Here is a 19,984-nt window from a genome sequence, read left to right as displayed (position 1 = left end):
CCATGAGGTGCTTGGGGACCCTCACTGTCCTCTCCGGCCACACCGTTCTGTCTGACATCCTCCCGATAATCCGGCCAGTTGCTAGCTTCTGCGGGAGCATGGCTGGGGTGTGGGGTCAAGCCGCGCATATGCAGAAGAGCGTGGCCAGTCTGATTACCTGGAGCGTTTCAAAGAGGACCTCGAGGAACCCCAAGCACCTCATAAGGCTAGAGGAAGGCCCAGGTAAGTATAAATAGGCACACACACGCAGTCCTAGGTTCACTTTAAGAATTTTATGACTATGCTAATGGTAAACTAGCTGTAGTTATGGATGAAAAGTGCTACTGAAATACTCCCACTGTAAAGCTTTCCCTTTTTGTCTCCTTCTACCGCAGCTTTTTATTCTGTTATACTCATTCTATGCATTGTCTACTGGTGCTTTATGAAAATCATTTACAATTCTTGCAGATGATTATACCACTTGTAGTAAGCCAGGAAGATCTGTGTAAATGCCGACAGTTGTCACAGGCCTAACGGCCATACAGGACACTCATGCATTTGGTGTGCATGCTCAGCTTTGGCAGGTGACATACGAGCTCAATCACCTCACACATGGAGCACAGTGCTTGAATGTTGTAAGCACTCACAAGTATATATGAGGGAAAGCATGCAGGGTGAAATATCTGACAGTATTAATATGTTTGCCGGGAGTTGGAGAAAATCAAGTAGATCTTACATTTACTGTAGTTAAATGTTTCATTTCTCGATAAGTAACAGTGGCGACAACCTCACTTATTTATCTGTCAGAGACTTCTCTGTTGTAAATGGAATGTGAAAATAATTACAGTACATATATACATACACTTCTGCTGTTCATACATATTTTCCTGTGTAGGAAAGAGACACAGTAGAGCAATTTATAACGGTGGTGTGAGTCAGAGAGGTGCAGTTGTGACTTCAACCTAAAAAAATGACAGTTTGTTACAGCTGATAAATTTTCATCTGTTTTCAGACTTATATGTTGAGAATTTGATTGAAGTACCCCAGAACCAGAACCACTAGCAGGGTTTTACTGATATTGTTTTTTTTTTTATTGTGGATGCTGTGAATAATGTCACAGCACAAACCTCATCATGATTGGCCCACTAGGGTACCTGTTCTGCCACTCCATCATTTTCGACTTAAAGGGGCACTACAGCGAAAAACTGTAAAATATGTGCAAACATATACAAATAAGAAGTACATTTTTTCCAGAGTAAAATAAGCCATAAATTACTTTTCTCCTATGTCGCTGTCACTTACAGTAGGTAGTAGAAATCTCACAAAAGTGACAGGTTTTGGACTAGTCCATCTCTTTATAGGGGATTCTCAGGGATATATTTATTTTCAAAAGCACTCAGTGAATGGCAGTTGCTCTGTCCAACTGCCAAAAAACTGTGTAGGGAGCAGGGAAGCTGGCCAGCATCATTGTTTAAATATTTTTTAGGCAATATCTTCATCAAGAATAAAAGCCTTGCCGAGAATCCCCTATGAAGGATGTACTAGTCCAAAACCTGTCACTTCTGTCAGATTTCTACTGCCTACTGTAAGTGACAGCATTATAGGAGAAATGTAATTTATGGCTCATTTTACTCTGGAAAAAACGTACTTCTTATTTGTATATGTTTGCACATATTTTAAATTTTACAGTTTTTCGCTGTAGTGCCCCTTTAAATTGAACATCGATGCAGAGAGGAAGTGGAAGATTCTCCCCAGCCCTGTTGCTATCATTTCCTAGCTGTCATCTCATCCATGTAAATTCTGCTACTCTACTAGTGTACAAGCGATAAATGTGGGCATGTCTTGTGGCGCTCGGGCGCATTACAGCCAGTCCCTGCTCGTACAAGACATGCAGTCTGTTGCCGGATTTGGCGCTGACCCGGAAGTACTTCTGGGGTCAGCGTCATTGCTGTGCGTGTGCTGAAATTAGGAAGTATAATTACAGCGGAACAGGAGACCTGGAGTGCCCAATATGACGGCGAGGGAAATCTTGAGAAGGTAAGTAATGCCGCTTTAGTACTTTAAATCCTTGGATTGCCAGAGAACTGATGGTAGTTTTTAGGGGGGGGGGAAACTTTGACTTTTAATCTTTAGCAAATATTGTGTGTTTCATTTTAAAGTAAATATACAGTTGACTCTCAGTTATCCAGAACTCAGTTAGCCAGAACTTCTACGCCTCTTTCACACTAGGAATTGGTAAGAATACTAGCAAAATCACTAGCGTTTTGCAAAGCGATTTTCTAGTGATTTTTCACTGTACAGGAAAGCTATTTTGGAGCGATTGCATTTTGCAATTCTACAACATTGAAACGCAGTCGGCAAAAAAATGCTGCATACAGCACTTTCGTGATTTCAGCAAATCGCTACCAATCGCTAAGTGTGAACACTGCCATACTCGTTACATCAGAGCCGGGACAAGGTCCTCCAGCACCCAAGGCTGAGACACCAAAGTGCGCCCCCCTATCCCTCCCAGACCAGCCGTCACACACTGATTGCTATTAGACTAAGAGGCGCCACAGGGCCCACAACCTCCCCAACACCTTAATCTCTAGTTATCTGGCTTGCAGTCACTGCCATGTATCCTCTTTTCTTATTTCTTTCTGCTTCAAACACAATTAGCAATGACAGCTGAATGAATTCTGTGCCCCCTCCTACACTGCGCCCTGAGGCTGGAGCCTCTCCAGCCTATGCCTCGGCCCGGCCCTGCGTTACATTGCAGTAACGCTTTTCCAAGCTCTAGAGATTGCCAGTGATTGGAAAAGCTGCTGAAATCGCTAGTAAAAATCTGCAGTGTGAATAAGGCTTAAAGCAACCTGAAAAAGTTCTGGTCTTGCAGGATGCACAAAGCAGTACATTACAGTACATTACAGAGTAACAAAGCCGTTTTACATGAGTCTTATTGTCTTTACTTGTCTTAATTGTTTTATAATTACTGTATCTAAATAACAATATAGTAAAGTCCTGGTTATCCTTGTCTGTCTTCCAAAACAATGTATCTCTCCTTATTTGTTTTTTCTCATGTATTGTCTCACCTTATAGTTGAGGTTAAACTTAGTAAAATGAGATAATTCATGAGATGAGTTTTGTGAATCAACCCCAATGACCACAACTCATCAACATTTTTATAGATATTTTATATAAAGTGGTGTTATTTTAAAAAAGTAGTAGTTTGCTGTATGATATTTGTATTTGTTCATTTGACTTTAGTATTGCTTTAATAGAAAATGTTATGTAAGATATGATGTTGTGTTGTTTTCAGTGTATATAACTAAAAATTATTTCATTGATCACTGCAATCACCTATCACTTGAAAATAAAACAAAAACAAAAAGTTTGCCTTCTTAAAACAGAAGGTATTTGCAATTACGGTATTCAGATTGGAATGAGCATATGATGTCTCCCACAGTACATCACTGCTGAATATGCAAAACATCCTTTGTTGTCTCTGTAGGCTACCCACCCCTCCAGATACACTGGAATGCAATGATGTGTCAGCTTGTTAATTGCACAGAACCGCAATAATCCAACATGCATACAGACTGTTTTGGGTTAGTTGATCCTCATCAGTGCATGACATGGATTTATGTGGCTCTATGGAGTAGGACTTGAAGCACCCAGAGTTACAGATTACCCAGCAAGCTCATGGTGAATGTGATTGTAATCCAAGACTAACCAGCTTTAATGTCAAGTAGGTGGTTATAGCATTCCAAAACGACAGCTTTCATTGGCTAATAAGTACAACTATGATGGCATTACTATATTATAGGAATCTGACTGTGATGCAGACATTGAAGGACCAGGTTCCCATTTGCTCAAGTAATCCTTCTTGATAATTAACTTAGACCCATTATAAAGCAGCACTCTCCAGTGTATGTGTGTATCATAATATTATTATTATTATTATTATTATTATTATTTATGTAACGCCGACATATTACGCAGCACTGTACAGTGTATATATATATCTTGTCACTAACTGTACCTCAAAGGAGCTCACAATCTAATCCCTAACATTGCCATATGTCTATATTATGTAGTGTAAGTACTGTAGTCTAGGGCCAATTTTAGGGGGAGCCAATTAACTTATCCGTATGTTTTTGGAATGTGGGAGGAAACCGGAGTGCCCGGAGGAAACCCACGCAGACACGGAGAGAACATACAAACTCTTATAAATAATAAAATAATAGAAAACAATTCATCTGTATTATTTGATAGTTTAGCAATCACAGTGCAGTCTAATCAAATTGCTAAGCTCATTAATAAACAACAGACCTGCACGCATTACCAGTAATCTCATGAAATTATCTCACCCAATCAGGGGCTGGTTAGTAAAAAACTGGTTAATGGCTGGATATTGTAGGAAGGAAGCCGTCCATATGGTTACACTCTATAGTATTTAGTGTAGTGTTAAATAAATATCTTACCCTCACACTTCTATGTACAGCAATTCATAAATTCAGTTTTCAGCTTTGACACTGAAAAACACATAAATGCAAGTTCTTTTGGCTTTAGTTTATATTGTATACAGGGCCGTTCTAGACTTTTTGTTACCCGAGGCAAACTTGTGAGAATGCGTAATTCCAAATTGGAATGATCACACAGCACCCGACAATTTGCACCGCACGAGCCCTCAAAACAAAACAGCCTTTGTATAGGTAGGTAGCCAGGTATAGGTGCCCCCAGTATTGGTAGCTAAGTACAGTTGCCCCAGTATAAGTTAGCCAGCAGGGGCGTAGCAATAGGGGGTGCAGAGGTAGCAACCGCATCGGGGCACTTGGGCCAGAGAGGCCAGAGGGGCCCTCCCTCAACTGTAGTATTAGCTCTCTATTGGCCCTGTGCTCATAATAATCCCTTCTATAGATGCTTTGAATAGTGGTAATCAGTAACAAACTGTTCCCCATCCCCTTCTTGAACCTCTGACACTGTAGCTGCCATTGGCAGGTTCTGGTGCGACATATCAATTGTTATGTATTGACTGCTTGGCCCCATATGCTGGGCCCCATAGCTCCTTAGCTACTCCACTGTTAGCCAGGTACAGTTGCCCCCAGTATAGGTTGGCCAGGCACTCTCTTTACTTCCTGTTTCAGCCTGGTGCTGCACCCAGACTTCTGCCACCTGCGGAGGTTGCTTCCCACTGGCTCGGACCAGGCCTGTGGGTATAGAGCAGACAGTAGTGTAGCTATAGAGCCATGGGTTTCAGTGCAAATCTGATATTGCCCTGTCCCAGCACTGCATCAAATGATAGAGACCTCCATAACTCGTTTTCCAAGTGAAGTAATGGTTTATTGATAATTACCACTGTTCAAAACATATACTTTATAGAGGTGACCATTACCACTACAGTACCAGTAAAGCTATTGCAGTGGATGGAGGAGGGCGCTCAGGTGCAGGAGCCCTGGTGCAGTTGCGACCTCTACATTCAGGGGCTTAGCAGTAGGGGTTGCAGAGGTTGCAACCTCATCGGGGCCCTTGGACCCTCCCTCAACTACAATATTAGCACTCTATTGGTCCTGTGCTCATAATAATCACTTCAATACTTTGAATAGTGGTAATTATTAACAAACTGTTCCCCATCCCCTTTTTTCACTTCAGACACTGTAGTTGCCATTGGCAGGTTTTGGTGAGCCGTATCAATTGGTATGTATAGAGTGCTTGGGGAGCCCCATTGTAAAACTTGCATTGGGGACCACAACTCTTTAGCTATGCCACTGTCTACATTCCCTATCTACCGTATTTTTCGGACTATAAGACGCTCCGGACTATAAGACGCACCCAGGTTTAGATGACAAAAACCAGGGGGAAAAAATATATACTAAACCTGGTGCATTTATAGTGCAGGGGTGTCTTGTAGACCTTTTTCCCCAAAGCTGTCCCTGTCTAAGCTTTAGTGCCCAGCTCCACTAACCCATCCTGCCCCCACCAGCCAGACTAAGTACCCTACATTAACCTCTGATGCCCCAGAAGTAACATTGCACTACACTAGGTTACATTTATTCCTGATGTACCACACCAGTTACTACACTGCACTAACCCACCCCTGCGGCCCTACCAGTAACTTTGCACTACACTACACTACATGACACTAGTCCCATGTCACCACCTCTGCTGCCTTATCAGTAACACTACACTACATCAAACTAACCCCTGCCTCCCCTACCAGCTACACTAACTTAACATTACAAATGCAAAGTGGATGATCTTACCTATCCAGGTGTCCATCCACACACTCTGTCCTTTCCCAACAGCCCGATCCAAGCATCTCTGCTTACTGGCTGCTGTCTTCCAATCTCCCCGTACTGCCGGTGGTTGGAGCTGAAGAGGGGCAATGCAAGCAGTGCCCGTCATTAATCCCCCTGTATTGGAGGTGGTGGGGCAGAAGAGCGGTGATCCATGTGGTTTCAGTGGCTGCCAATCATCCCCCTTGTACTGGCGGCGGTGGGGCAGAGGATCAGCGATCCACGTGGTGGCTGCAGCTGTCAATCATTACCCTTGTACTGGTCACGGTGGGGCAGAGGAACAGCGATCCACGGGGTGGCTGCAGCTGTCAATCATCCCCCTTGTACTGGTCACGGTGGGGCAGAGGAGCAGCGATCCACGTGGTGGCTGCAGCTGTCAATCATCCCCCTTGTACTGGTCACGGTGGGGCAGAGGAATAGTGATCCACGTGGTGGCTGCAGCTGTCAATCATTCCCCTTGTACTGGTCACGGTGGGGCAGAGGAACAGCGATCCACGTGGCTGCAGCGGCTGCCAATAATCCCCCTTGTACTGGTCGCGGTGGGACAAAGGAGCGGCGATCCACGTGGTTCCAGCGGCTGCCAATCATCCCCCTTGTATTGGTCGCAGTGGGGCAGAGGAGCGGCGATCCATGTGGCCGCAGAGGCTGTAACGCGTACTGATGCCCTTGTACTTCTTTGTTTACCGGCGCCCCCTCATGACCATCAAACGTCATGAGGGGGCGCCGGTAAACAAGGAAATATAAAGGCATCAGTACTCATTACAGCCTCTGCAGCCACGTGGATCGCCGCTCCTCTGCCCCGCCGCGGCCAGTACAAGGGGGATAATTGACAGCTGCAGCCACCACGTGGATCGCCGTTCCTCTGCCCCACCGCCGCCAGTACAAGGGGGATGATTGGCAGCCGCTGGAACCACGTGGATCGCCGTTCCTCTGCCCCACCGCCGCCAGTACAAGGGGGATGATTGGCAGCCGCTGGAACCACGTGGATCGCCGCTCCTCTGCCCCACCGCTGCCAGTACAAGGGGGATGATTGGCAGCCGCTGGAACCACGTGGATCGCCACTTCTCTGGCCCACTGCCGCCAGTACAAGGGGGATGATTGACAGCTGCTGCAGCCACCACGTGGATCAATGCTCCTCTGCCCCACCGCGGCCAGTACACGGGGAAGGTTGACAGCCACATGGATCAGTTCTGCATCGTTAGGGGACACATTCAGACTATAAGACGCAGGGACTTTTTCTCCCCACATTTGGGGGAGAAAAAGTGCGTCTTATAGTCCGAAAAATACGGTATATGCCATTGAGAGCAGACCATATCTGAAGGACCACTATCACAAAAAAATTTAAAATGTAAAATACATATGTATGCACATACATGTAAGGTGCAGATTCCCTTCAGAGTAAATTGCAGTATACATTACTACAGTATTTTCCTATGTTGCTGTCACTTACAGTAGGTAGTAAAATCTCACAGATTTTTATTGTGTGTGTGTGTGTGCGTGTGTGTGCGTGCGTGTGTGTGTGTGTGTGTGTGTGTGTGTGTGTGTGTGTTTGCGTGTATGTATATGAGTGTGTATGTGTGTGAGTGTGTATGTGTGTGAATGAGTGAGCGTGTGAGTGTGTGTGTATCTGTGTGTATGTGTGTGTGTGTGTGGGGGGGGGGGGTGTAGGGGGGATGGTGGTAGAGTTATTGATTTGTTTCTTGCCTTTGCCAGGTATATTTCTGGCCTAATAGAGAAAAATAACTATTATTCAGTGGACTGTTATACTTGCAACAGCGAGTATCTCAGCCCAGATCTGATCCTTCATCACAGTAGGATGTTGTGCAAAAACTAGTAATGTCTTGCGAAAAGCAAGACTTTGATCATATGTCAGAATGCAATGTCTGTTTCTGAATTCACTTTACTGCAGGGACTTGATGCCGGCACCAACAGGATCAACAGGTGTGCAGGAAAGACTTGCTTTTAGTGTTGAGTGCTTACTCTGTTTCAGTCAGTTTCCCTGAGGTTGTTTGGTCTCCTCCCCTTCCCAGGACTTGTCATCTTTGGGTCAGGTCAGCAGCGCCATTACACATTTCTGCAGCTTTCAACTGCCCATACAGAAGAACCAGGGGGTGAATGCGCACGCAAGCACAACCTAGTATTAGTGAATAGGAGTTAAGCTTGTTGATAATAAATAGTGGCACCACCGTCTCAGCCTGATGAAAAATATAGCCACACCCCATTACCCATAGAAAAAGTGGCGGGGCAGGAAGTGACGCATGGCAATGTTATGCTAGTTAGCACTAAGGGCCTGTTTCCACTACACTCAGATTCTGGATGCAGAAAACTGACTCCAATGAATGTCTATGGGAAAATCTGCATCAGAAAAATTGCATTTAGTGGAAACAGGCCCATAGGCATTCATTGGAGTCAGTTTTTCTGCATTCAGAATCCGCATGTAGTGGAAACAGGCCCTAATTCTGCTGTTTTTTATGTTCAGTAGTACATTATAATTGAGATCATTTGCTCACAACAACTATTCCACTTTTTCTTCCATTTTTATTTGCATCTATCTGTATTTAATCAGTTCCGCTGATTAGATACAGTCTGAAGTGTGGTAAACATCCCCATTCTGGTTGTTGCTGATAAAGCTAATTGTTTTGTTTTTTTTCTCTCTTGTATGAAAATACAATCAAAAGATTTTTTTATATGCTAGCAAATATGCTAGGAGGACTTGAACTTGAGAAGTTTTGATATTTGCTTTACAATAAATATAATAACATACATCACCATCTTTCATATAAAACAGATGTCCCCAGAGCTGGGACAAGGTCCTCCAGCACCCAAGGCTGAGACACCAAAATGTGCCCCTCCACCCCTCCCACCCCAGCCGTCACACACTGATTGCTATTAGGCTAAGAAGTGCCACAGGGCCCACAACCTCCCCAACACCTTAATATCTAGTTATCTGGCTTCTCTCCAGCCTATGCCTCGGCCCGGCCCTGGATGTCCCATCTCTCCTAAGCCAGTCTACTGTTTCTCCTGAGTTTGGGATAAGTCAGGATCAGGATTTCTGTCAGTGAACATATAAACGCCAAGGTAAGATTCCACTAAATATAGTGTAAATATATACAACTAAAAAGAGATAGAAAATCATTGTGCAGTATACATCAATGACAAACTTTAACCTTGCCAGTCCAAATCCATACAGTCCAGTCAACCGTTATCAGACAGTTATTAGATAATGTCACAAGAATGGTTAATGGAAATCCGAGGTGATTAATAAAATTTAGCTTTATTTATCTGGGATTTCTTCCAGCCTCTAAAAGTCACCTCCGCAGCTCTGGTCTTCTCCTGGGTCCCGTTGGCAGCCTCTGAAGTATCGTTGACTTTCCATGGGTCAGCTTCTTCTGCGCATGCGTGGGCGTGAACCTGCCCTGCGCAAAAGGACACCCATATCACTGGGACCATACTGCGCCTGCGCAGTACTACCTTTGTCCCAAGCAAAAATTCTCTTTCACTTCTTCACTGATTTTTGTGGCTTATTGGTGCTACTAATGACTTACAGCAGCACCAAAGGGGATCTTTATGACTGACCAATTCCTAGTGCACACCCCTGATGTAAGGTTGTATAAGGTGTGAATTTTAGTAGCCATCAGCTACTAAAGTTTCTAGTTGATAAGAACCAGTAGAGTGTTGTACTGTGTTAGCCTAGCCATCAGTAAAAGCAAGGAGTTTTGAATCAGGATGATACCATTTATTCATCTCTAAGTTAACCAATTAATGGTTTCATCCTGATTCAAAACTCCTTGCTTTTAGTCAATAAGAAGAGGCACATTTATTCCTGTCTCACTGCTCTGCCAAAGACAGGGAACATTTCTGCAAACACCCTAGTCCTAAAGACATTTAGCAGATGAGCAAAGCACTGCTCCCGAAATTGCTGACTTTGTTCTCAACTAAAGACTTCAACGGCCAAAGGCAAAGGGATGTTTACTTAATGATCATATGAGGTGGCCACTAAATTTAGGACTGTTTGCTTGCAGGCTCGCTATGTGGTCAATCCAATTAGTTGCTGCTAACCACAGTATGTTTGAGATGAATCAATTATTTATTCCTGTTTGCCCAACTACTGACTTAATATGTTACAGCAAATGCAACTATTTTTTTCCTTCATTTCATCCAATTTCTGCCATGGTCTACATTACTAAATACCAATCTTGCTATTGCACACTGCCATCTCAACTTCTTGGCTAGACCTGCAGAATATTGCATCCCAGAGGAGCTGCTATCTTGTATACGTGTTTTTGTTTTTTGTTGTTATTGGATCCATTGCGTACTGACCTGATGTTTTCAAATTACCGCTGAAACTTTATTCAGACACTATACTTTTATTTCTGCCACTGAGCTAACTGACAGGATATTTTTAACATTAGAGAGTTGGATTAAGGTCACTCATTCCAATAGAGCTGTTCACTTTTCACAGTTCTTCACATGAAAATGCATCAGTGATAACGAAGAATAATTCCTGGAACTAGTGTCAGATGTGCAAACAAAAGTAATGTGGGGAGTATTCTTTGAAGGGATAAATAAGCCAAATTTCCACTTCACCACTAAAGATTTTTTTTCTCTTAAACCAAAGCAATTTTAAAATTTCACACTCCTCGTATAACCAATAACTCCACCAATAACTTTCTCCCTACTTATCACAGCTAATTGATCTATACATTTTTTCACCACAAATTAGGCTCTTTTTGGATGGTACTTTTTGCTAATAATTATTTTACCTTATACAGGTATATATTTTAAAGGGAATATGAAGAAGAAAAATGAAATTTAATTTGTGTTCCTTTTACAATATATGGTGACATTATTTTATTTGGAAATAAACATCCGTTTTTCCAGTTTTGTTTTTCTTTATACTATATCAATAATTACAATCCCTTATTTGCAAAAATAACAGTAGAATACCCTCATGACATATATATTAAAAAAGAGACCCTAAGATAATTATTAATGTATTTTTTAATGCTTTTTTTTACATATGTTTTATTTTGATAACTATAGGGAGTGGGGAAGAAGGGGTTAATAACTAATGTATTTATTTATTTTTAATGTATTTTACATGTCTTTTTACTTTTTAGCCACTAGATGTCCCCACACTATTATGTATACTGAACAGTACACAGGAAGTAGTGTGTGTGTGTGTGTGTGTGTGTGTGTGTGTGTGTGTGTGTGTGTGTGTGTGTTTATTTTTATTTCGCGATTGACCATGGCATCTCACTGATACCGGTGATCATTCACTACGGGCACTTTGATTGGCTTTGGGAAAACATGTTCACATTCACCCATCAGTACTCTGCTGTGGGGGTTCCCGGCGCCCGCACGTGCACTCATAAGTACAAAGATACATGTATCTATGCCCCTGCTTGTGAAGTTCAGAGGGGTGTAGATACATTATGCAGCAGTGGGGAAGAGGTTAATGAATCCAATTTTTGTTTTTAAAAGTTTTTCTAAGTAAACCTAGGAAAAGAGAAGCATAGACACTGTTCCCGAAAACCTCCTTCTAATTTTGTAGCAGCCTGGATGTAGTACAGCAGATCTTGTACGGTCTCATCCATCTAGGACAAAAGCAAATCAGGTGTGCTGCTAGACCTATATATACTTATTTCAGGTGAAGGACTGAAACAGTAATATTGCCAGAGGATCTGCATCACAACCAAACCACTAACAATTTAAGGTGGAGCTTATCAGTGATAGTGTTCAGCTTGAAGTTTGATCATTACAATTTTGCAAGTACGATCCAAAATCGTCATACAAAATTTCTTGCAAATTCTCATAAAGTCCTTTTAAATTTTTATGAAGATAATTTTAAAAAATTGAAAGAAAAAATGCTTTTAAACACTGTTTGCTGCAGTAGACTTTACAGTATACTGAGTTTCAATTTCTGCATAGACGTTTTAAACATTTTAAAGCATATCACATTTTAAAACAAATCAAATACTTACCTAGGAAACCACATACTCAAGACCACTGATCCAGTGCTAAGACCTTCTGGAAGTTTGCAACCATGCTCCTATTAGTGAATGAGCACAGCCGCACTGAACAGGGGCAGGACACCTCACGCCTGAAAAGTAGCACGGTGTTGACTGGACACCAAAATTTAGAGGTTTTGCCATAAATCAGGAGGCACCCAATAGAATCACGGGCGTAGGAGGTTTGTGGAAATGCAAATTGTGGCATTGCATAGCGGGCGAGGAGCTTTACGTTAGAGGGGAAGGGTTAATGATTAGGAGAGGGGGTAGGGTTAGGTACCAGGGAAAGGGGGTTCACGGCTAAGCACTTACAGGGGTGAGTCTTTGGTTCAGGCACTACCAGGGGGTCTTAGGGGTTAGTCACCACAGGGGGGGGGGGTCTTAGGGTTAGGCACCACCAGGGGGTCTTAGGATTAGGCACCACCAGGGGAGGGTTCTGTGTGAGCTAAGGGTTAGGTTAAGCTATAGTAAAATAATGGTAAACATTACCAATATTTTACTATGGAATCCAGCAGTAAAATATTGCTATTTGTAGTGTGCCCTTTTTTCCAGGTGCCTTTATTTCATGTATGCTCCAGCAGGTGCCCATAAAGTGTGGAGGAAGGTATAAGTGGAGAATAAATATGATCACACTACTATGGCACTATAAAAAGCTGGGCAATGTGAAAATTGAGAGTGTTTCCTTTAAGGCATAAACTATTTCCTGGAGTTGAACTTGTGCCCTAGTAGGAATTGCATAGTCGATGCATTCTGAATTAAGATGATCATGTTTGTTATACTTTACAACAAAACAGACCATGGTTAAGAAAGAAGAAAGAAAGACGCATATTCTTTTACATTCTGTTTCGATAACAATAAAGCTATGAAGGGACTGTAAAGATATTATGTGGCACAAAGTCCGAGAATTTCACTAATGCTTCAGACACCTACTCTCTTCTGTTAGCAATACGTTTGCCAGATATTGAGACCCGGACAAACAATGTTCTCATTATCCTTCATTACTTCTATAGCAAGTAGTGCTGACTAAGTGCGGTAACAATGAGCAGCTACACAGTGTGGACATAGGAATGTGTCAGATGTTTTACATTATAAACCTTGCAGCAAATGGAGAAAAGACCATATTTCACAGATGTTTGAACACTTGCACAGGAATTGGGAGTGAGGTCAAAAAACAACTGAAATGTTTTCTTAATTAATGTAATATGAATTGATCCACATAATGTCAGTTAGTATGTAGACCTCAGGAATCAGGAACTGACATAAATTGTATGTTTTCCTTTGGAAATGACATAAAGTGAAGAAAACTGAGGAAAAGATGGTTATAGTGTGCTGTAGTTTAACAAACCTCAACTTTGTTGTCTACATCAATGAAAAGCAATTGAGCCATGCAGATGAACACAGCCCGTGACAGACCTTCCCACAAACACATTTTAAAAACAGATACAGCCCTAACACAGGAGCAACATATCAGAAGCTAGATGTAACTACTACATGCTTGATTCTGTAATACAAAGTGACAGTATTTTCACATTGGTTAAACCAGTGCCTACTTTTTGTGTAATGCTCTAGTACCCATTGCTGTGTGTGGCCTCATTGAAGCAATGGAGTAGTCTCCTTCATTATGTCCAGCAGTTCCACATTACAAGGGCAAACAAATGTTTCCTGTACCATGCAGAGAAAGTTCATAAAGACTGGTACAATGTATGGCATAATGAAGACACATCTCCTTATACTAGGAGTAAGTATAATAATATAAAATAGAAAGGGTTACATTTCCTATTTTTTTCTTTTGGGCAGGGGTTGGGGGTGTCTTAAAAGTGTATATGGTTAAAGCAAACCTGAACTGAAAATAAGCTGATGAGATAAATAATACCTATTCTCTTACTCCTAAATGTGACTTTTTTTTAGGATTCCTCGGATTTAATTTTTGTTTAAAAGCTAAAGAAGTAGATTGGATGTTTTTATTGTCTCATCTGAATGACATTGTTTTTTTAGAGTTCAAGAGCCACAATCAATGAATCATGGACCTTTGAATATTTCCTGCACTAAGGTTCACACTTGTTTTAAAAACGCATCCCTGGCTCTGTTTTTTGGCCCGGCTCAAAAAATGGAGCCACGGATACCAATGTTAAAAATAGCAGCCATCTTCATTGAATAAAAACACGGTTCCGGGGGATCCGTGCTGAAAAACTGCATGAATGGTCCTGACTTGTTGGGACTTCACAGACCCCACACGGACCCCGGATACGCGGGAGGGGTAGTGGCAGGCAATGCAAAAATGAATCTCCCTCTACACAGACACAGAAACTGAAGTGTGTAGGCTGGAAAGGGTAGCAGCCAGGACAGGTGGCAGCGGGCACAGCGGTGGGCAGGGGGGTTGCCCCCCTCCCTCACCTAGGTCCCCCAGTTCCCTCTCCCCCTCCAGCTATTTGCGCAAATGTCTAATGTATATGCAGCGAGTGGGGAAGCTTACCTTCCTTACTTCCTCTGCTTACCGTGTGACTTCCTGCAATGCCACCCACTAAAATACTGAAACTTCCGGCATTGCAGGAAGCCATGCAGCAAGTGGTGGAAGGCAAGAAAGGAAGTTAAGCTTCCCCGCTTGCTGCATACATTACACATTTGTGCAATGAGCTGGAGGGGGAGCAGGGACGGGGTGACCTAGGTGATGGGGGGTCGACCTCCCTCCCCGCCACTGTGCCCACTACTGTGCCCGCTACCCCCTGTCCTAGCTGCTTCCCCCTCCAGCTCAGTGTACTTTCCCCTTACCCACGGCATATGTTTTCATGGACTGGAAACCTATGCTGCAAAATAACAAAACAGGGAGAACATTTTTTTTTTAAAAAACGGATCTATTTGAAATGGATCCGATCTGCAAACAGACGAGTGTGGACCTAGCCTTAGAAGTTGTTCTCTTCCAGGCAAGAACTCAGGGGCTTGTAGCTAGTAATTAGAGTTATACTATAGTCTAACTAGATCCGGCTAGAAATAAACTCTCATTTGCATGCTTGAATTCTTAACTCTTCAAAATGAGGCAAAGATAAAAGAAACACAGCTTATATGTATGCTTGACACTATACCTACACATTTTTATCTCATTATGAGGTTGAGGCATGAAAGTGTGGTAATATTGCTGTGTGTGCTCAGACAATGCACGATAATATTACCATTACTACTGCTACTATTGTTATGTTATTAGTGCGACTTACGGTACTCAATTAGCATGAGTGTTGCTACAGAAACGCATGTTACTAATGATAACGCTCATTAGTAATGAGCATAAATGTATTAATGCTACTAGAGTACTGCGGGTCACGCAGTGCAATGCTGCCGGTAGTAACGGTAATATTGCCTGCCCTGTCTGGACACAGCAATATTACCACAGTTTAGTGCATCAGCTCCTATGTAACATGTCAGTTCAGTTACCCTTTAAAAAAGGCATTTTCATTATAACAACCCCCATGTTTGGCTCCTATTCTAATTTGTCTGGTATAGTGTCACAATTACATGCCACCATACCATGTGTTTTCCTTTTAGTGTGCCCAGGATAGTGTACCCAATTCAAGTGCTCCCATTATAGCACCTCCACTTGATGTGCCCACTATAGACTGTCCCACTCCAGTGCCTCCACATATACTTCTCTCCTCCCCCCCGCCCCATTGAATTGATAGTGCCTCTGTATAGTCCCCCACCATTATAGAGTCTCTTGCTTATAATGCCTTTCCATTTACATTTCCCTCCTATATCATCATGACTCCCCATTATTAAGCATCCATATTATAACACCTTCCACAGTTTTAGAGCCTCCTATATAGTAACATCACCATCCGCCCTTCGTAGTGCCCTCTATTTATTGCCCCTGTCCACTATTATACCTTAGTATATGGTGCCCCTTTGGCCCCTTATAGTGCTCCCAGTAATTATACTGGTTCCCAGTCCTTCAAAATAGCTTCCTGATGCAACTCCACCCAGTTCTGGTCCGATGGGCACAGGAAGTCATTCATATGGCCATTAGGCCAGGACTCAAATGAAACGTGGAGAATGCTACTGTGGAAGGCTTGCTCTCCAGCTGCTAATTCCTGCAGAGAAAGGAGGAAGATCAGACATCAGGAAGGGCATCCCTAATTAGTTATTTTTAGGTTCCTGGGAACATTAGAATGGGCACATGCTAGCCCCACACACTATGCTCATTAAATGCTACTGATGTGTAATTCACACCACTGATGCTTAAGTGATATCTCAGCTACTATAAATATAGTGAGCCTCCATTGTATTTTGGGCGATTATGCCCCACCCACTGCAGAGATGCAAAAGCTGGTCACCTGGTCAAGCCAGTGGAGTAAACAAAAAACAACTTATATAAATAATACCTGTGATTGTAACTCATCAGGTAATAACAATATCCAGTAAAAGGATAAGTACTCAGAAAGATCCATTACTAAGTATATTATTCAGAGAGACACATTATGAAATACACATGCGCTGAGTGATTGTGTAACAGCTGGTGTTTTAAAATGGATGAGCTTTTCTGACTAAAATAAGCAGCAAAAGACTTGTCAGCACCATCAAGCACTTCATCATTACTGCTTTAGAGGACCTTGTAAAACATGAACAGATATGAGGGAGGTAAAACGCCATTATGGAAGTCCGACTGGCATAAAAAAATCAATATGGAGGAAAATGTTATACATTGATTTTACTGTAGCATCACTTTTAAATAAGAGACACTTAAACTATACCAGCTCTGACAAACAACTTAAAGCTACCATTTGCGTTTTATGAAATATTAATTCTTTCATGCTGTACGCTCCAGAGCAAAGTAGTTTCAGTACTGGATTTATTTTAAGGCTCAGAAGAATCCGTCTATTTTAGAATCTGTGGGCAGCATCTCATCACAGTTGGTTTAGAAGAATGTCCTCTTTTGGTTGAGCAGTTATGAAGCTTTAATGGACACCTTTCCCCAATCACATCCAGAAATGTGTTGGTAACAGAGACAGACCTACATACTAGTGTAATGTCAGCTATTACACATACAAAAGCAAACAAGGAAATAGGAGAACCTACTACTAGGACCAATCAACCTTGTTTATGTAAACTGGATGGGATCGCAGTCTCCCGTGATTTACTGAGGTAAACAGACTTTACGTGGTTATCATTCCTACAAGCATGATCCAACAAGCATCATAAAGAATGAGTACATCATAGACTCACATGTGCAAGTATGGTCCTTTCAATGGAGAGGGGAGTAGGATACCTCCAACTGCAGCAGAATACAACCACGAACATGGGCGTCCGCACATACGGCAAATTCAGGCACCTGCCCGACCCTGGCCGCCCGCTGCCCCCCCCCCCAGCAGCATGCCCGTGCGTCCAGCAGGAGGGGAGCAGCGCAGAGAAGAGGGAGAGCTATGGGCACAGTGGGGAAGGGCAGACGTCTCCCCCCCACCCTTCCCTCACCTCACACTGTGCACATATACCCCTACCTACATATACTGGGCACATATACCCCTGTCTACATATACTGGGACATATACCTCTGGCTTCATATACTGGGCACATATACCCCTGGCTACATATACTGGGCACATATACCTCTGGCTTTATATACTGGGCACATATACCCCTGGCTACATATACTGGGCACATATACCCCTGGCTACATATACTGGGCACATATACCCCTGCCTACATATACTGGGCACATATACCCCTGGCTACATATACTGGGCACATATACCCCTGGCTACATATACTGGGCACATATACCCCTGACTACATATACTGGGCACATATACCCCTGGCTACATACACTGTGCACATATACCCCTACCTCCATATACTGGGCACATATACCCCTGTCTACATATACTGGGACATATACCTCTGGCTTCATATACTGGGCACATATACCCCTGGCTACATATACTGGGCACATATACCCCTGGCTACATATACTGGGCACATATACACCTGCCTACATATACTGGGCACATATACCCCTGCCTACATATACTGGGCACATATACCCCTGGCTACATATATTGGGCACATATACCCCTGCCTACATATATTGGGCACATATACCCCTGGCTACATATACTGGGCACATATACCCCTGACTACATATACTGGGGTCATCTATACATCTGGCTACATATACTGGGGACATATACCCCTGACTACATATACTGGGGACATATACCCCTGACTACATATACTGGGCACATATACCCCTGCCTACATATACTGTGCACATATACCTCTGGCTACATATACTGGGCACATATACCCCTTCCTACATATACTGGGCACATTTACCCCTGGCTACCTGTTCTGGGGACATCTCTACCCCTGGCTACCTGTTCTGGGGACATCTATACTGCTGGCCACCTATTCTGGGGACACCTATAGACCTGGGGCTACCTATTTTTGGGGAACCACTGCTGTCATATTGAGTGTTTTTTGGGGAACTGCTGCCAGGTGAGAGGTGTCTACCATATTAAGGGGGCATTCTGCCTATTTATGTGAAATGCTGTCTATTTATGTGCCTCATGAAATTGTTTATCTTCACAGTTTATTTTCAACTTGGATTTTCCATAATGTTCATGTATGAGTTAAAACGTTTGTATTTAGTTTAAATTGCTGTTGGCACTTTGCGATAGTAAAGTGACATTTGGGTTGCAGTTTGGGCACTCAGCCTTCAAAAGGTTCGCCACCACTGTCCTAATCTAATGTCCCACCATTGCTAAGTTCATGTAAACTTGTCCCTACCCGTGACCACACCCACATTCTGGTTCATGACCACACCCATTTTGTAGCCCACTTTTTGGGTGCGCCACACAACACCACCCAAAATTTTCGGAGCCGCCCGCGTCTTCCTCCCCCCTTTTTTGCCCCTTCCCCCCCGAAAATTTTCTGCGGACACCCATGATCACGAGCAGACAAAATCATTGCTACTTCCACAAGCATGGTTGCCTCTGGACATCAGGGCATATCTATAAACACTATTGATATAACTGCCATTCTAAACATAAGTTATTATGCTATTATGCATTTATATGGTCTTAACATCTTATAAAACATTTCCAATGAATTTTAGCACTGGAATAAAGCAATCAGCTAATTCGAAGTTCCCCAACCCTGTCCTTAAAGGGGAACTGAAGAGAGAGCTATATGGAGGCTGTCATGTTTATTTCCTTTTAATCAATACCAGTTGCCTGGCAGCCCTGCTAGTCTATTTCTCAGCAGTAGTATCTGCAGTATCTGAATAAAACCAGAAACAAGCATGCAGCTAGTCTTGTCAGATCTGACTTTAAAGTCTGAACCACTGAAACACCTGATCTGCTGAATGCTTGTTCAGGGGCTATGGTTAATAGTATTAGAGGCAGAGGATCAGCAGGGCTGCCAGGCAACTGGTATTGCTTAAAAGGAAATAAACATGACAGCCTCCATATACCTCTCTCTTCAGTTCCCCTTTAAAGAGAACCCGAGGTGGCTTTGTATAACGTTAGTGGGGCACAGAGGCTGGTTGGGCACACTAACACCAGCCTCTGTTGCCCCATTGTGTGTGTCAAAGACCCCCCTGCTCGCCGCTATACCCCCGCAATGCTGGCGACACGCAGCGTGTCGCCAGCACAATGTTTACCCTAGCGCTGTCTGTCAGCGCCGCTCCGCCGCCTCCTCCGCATCGCCGCTACCCGCCCTCGTCCCTTCCCTCAC

The sequence above is a fragment of the Hyperolius riggenbachi genome, chromosome 5, assembly GCF_040937935.1.
Source record: "Hyperolius riggenbachi isolate aHypRig1 chromosome 5, aHypRig1.pri, whole genome shotgun sequence".
NCBI lineage: Eukaryota > Metazoa > Chordata > Amphibia > Anura > Hyperoliidae > Hyperolius > Hyperolius riggenbachi.
This window is presented reverse-complemented; position numbering follows the sequence as displayed.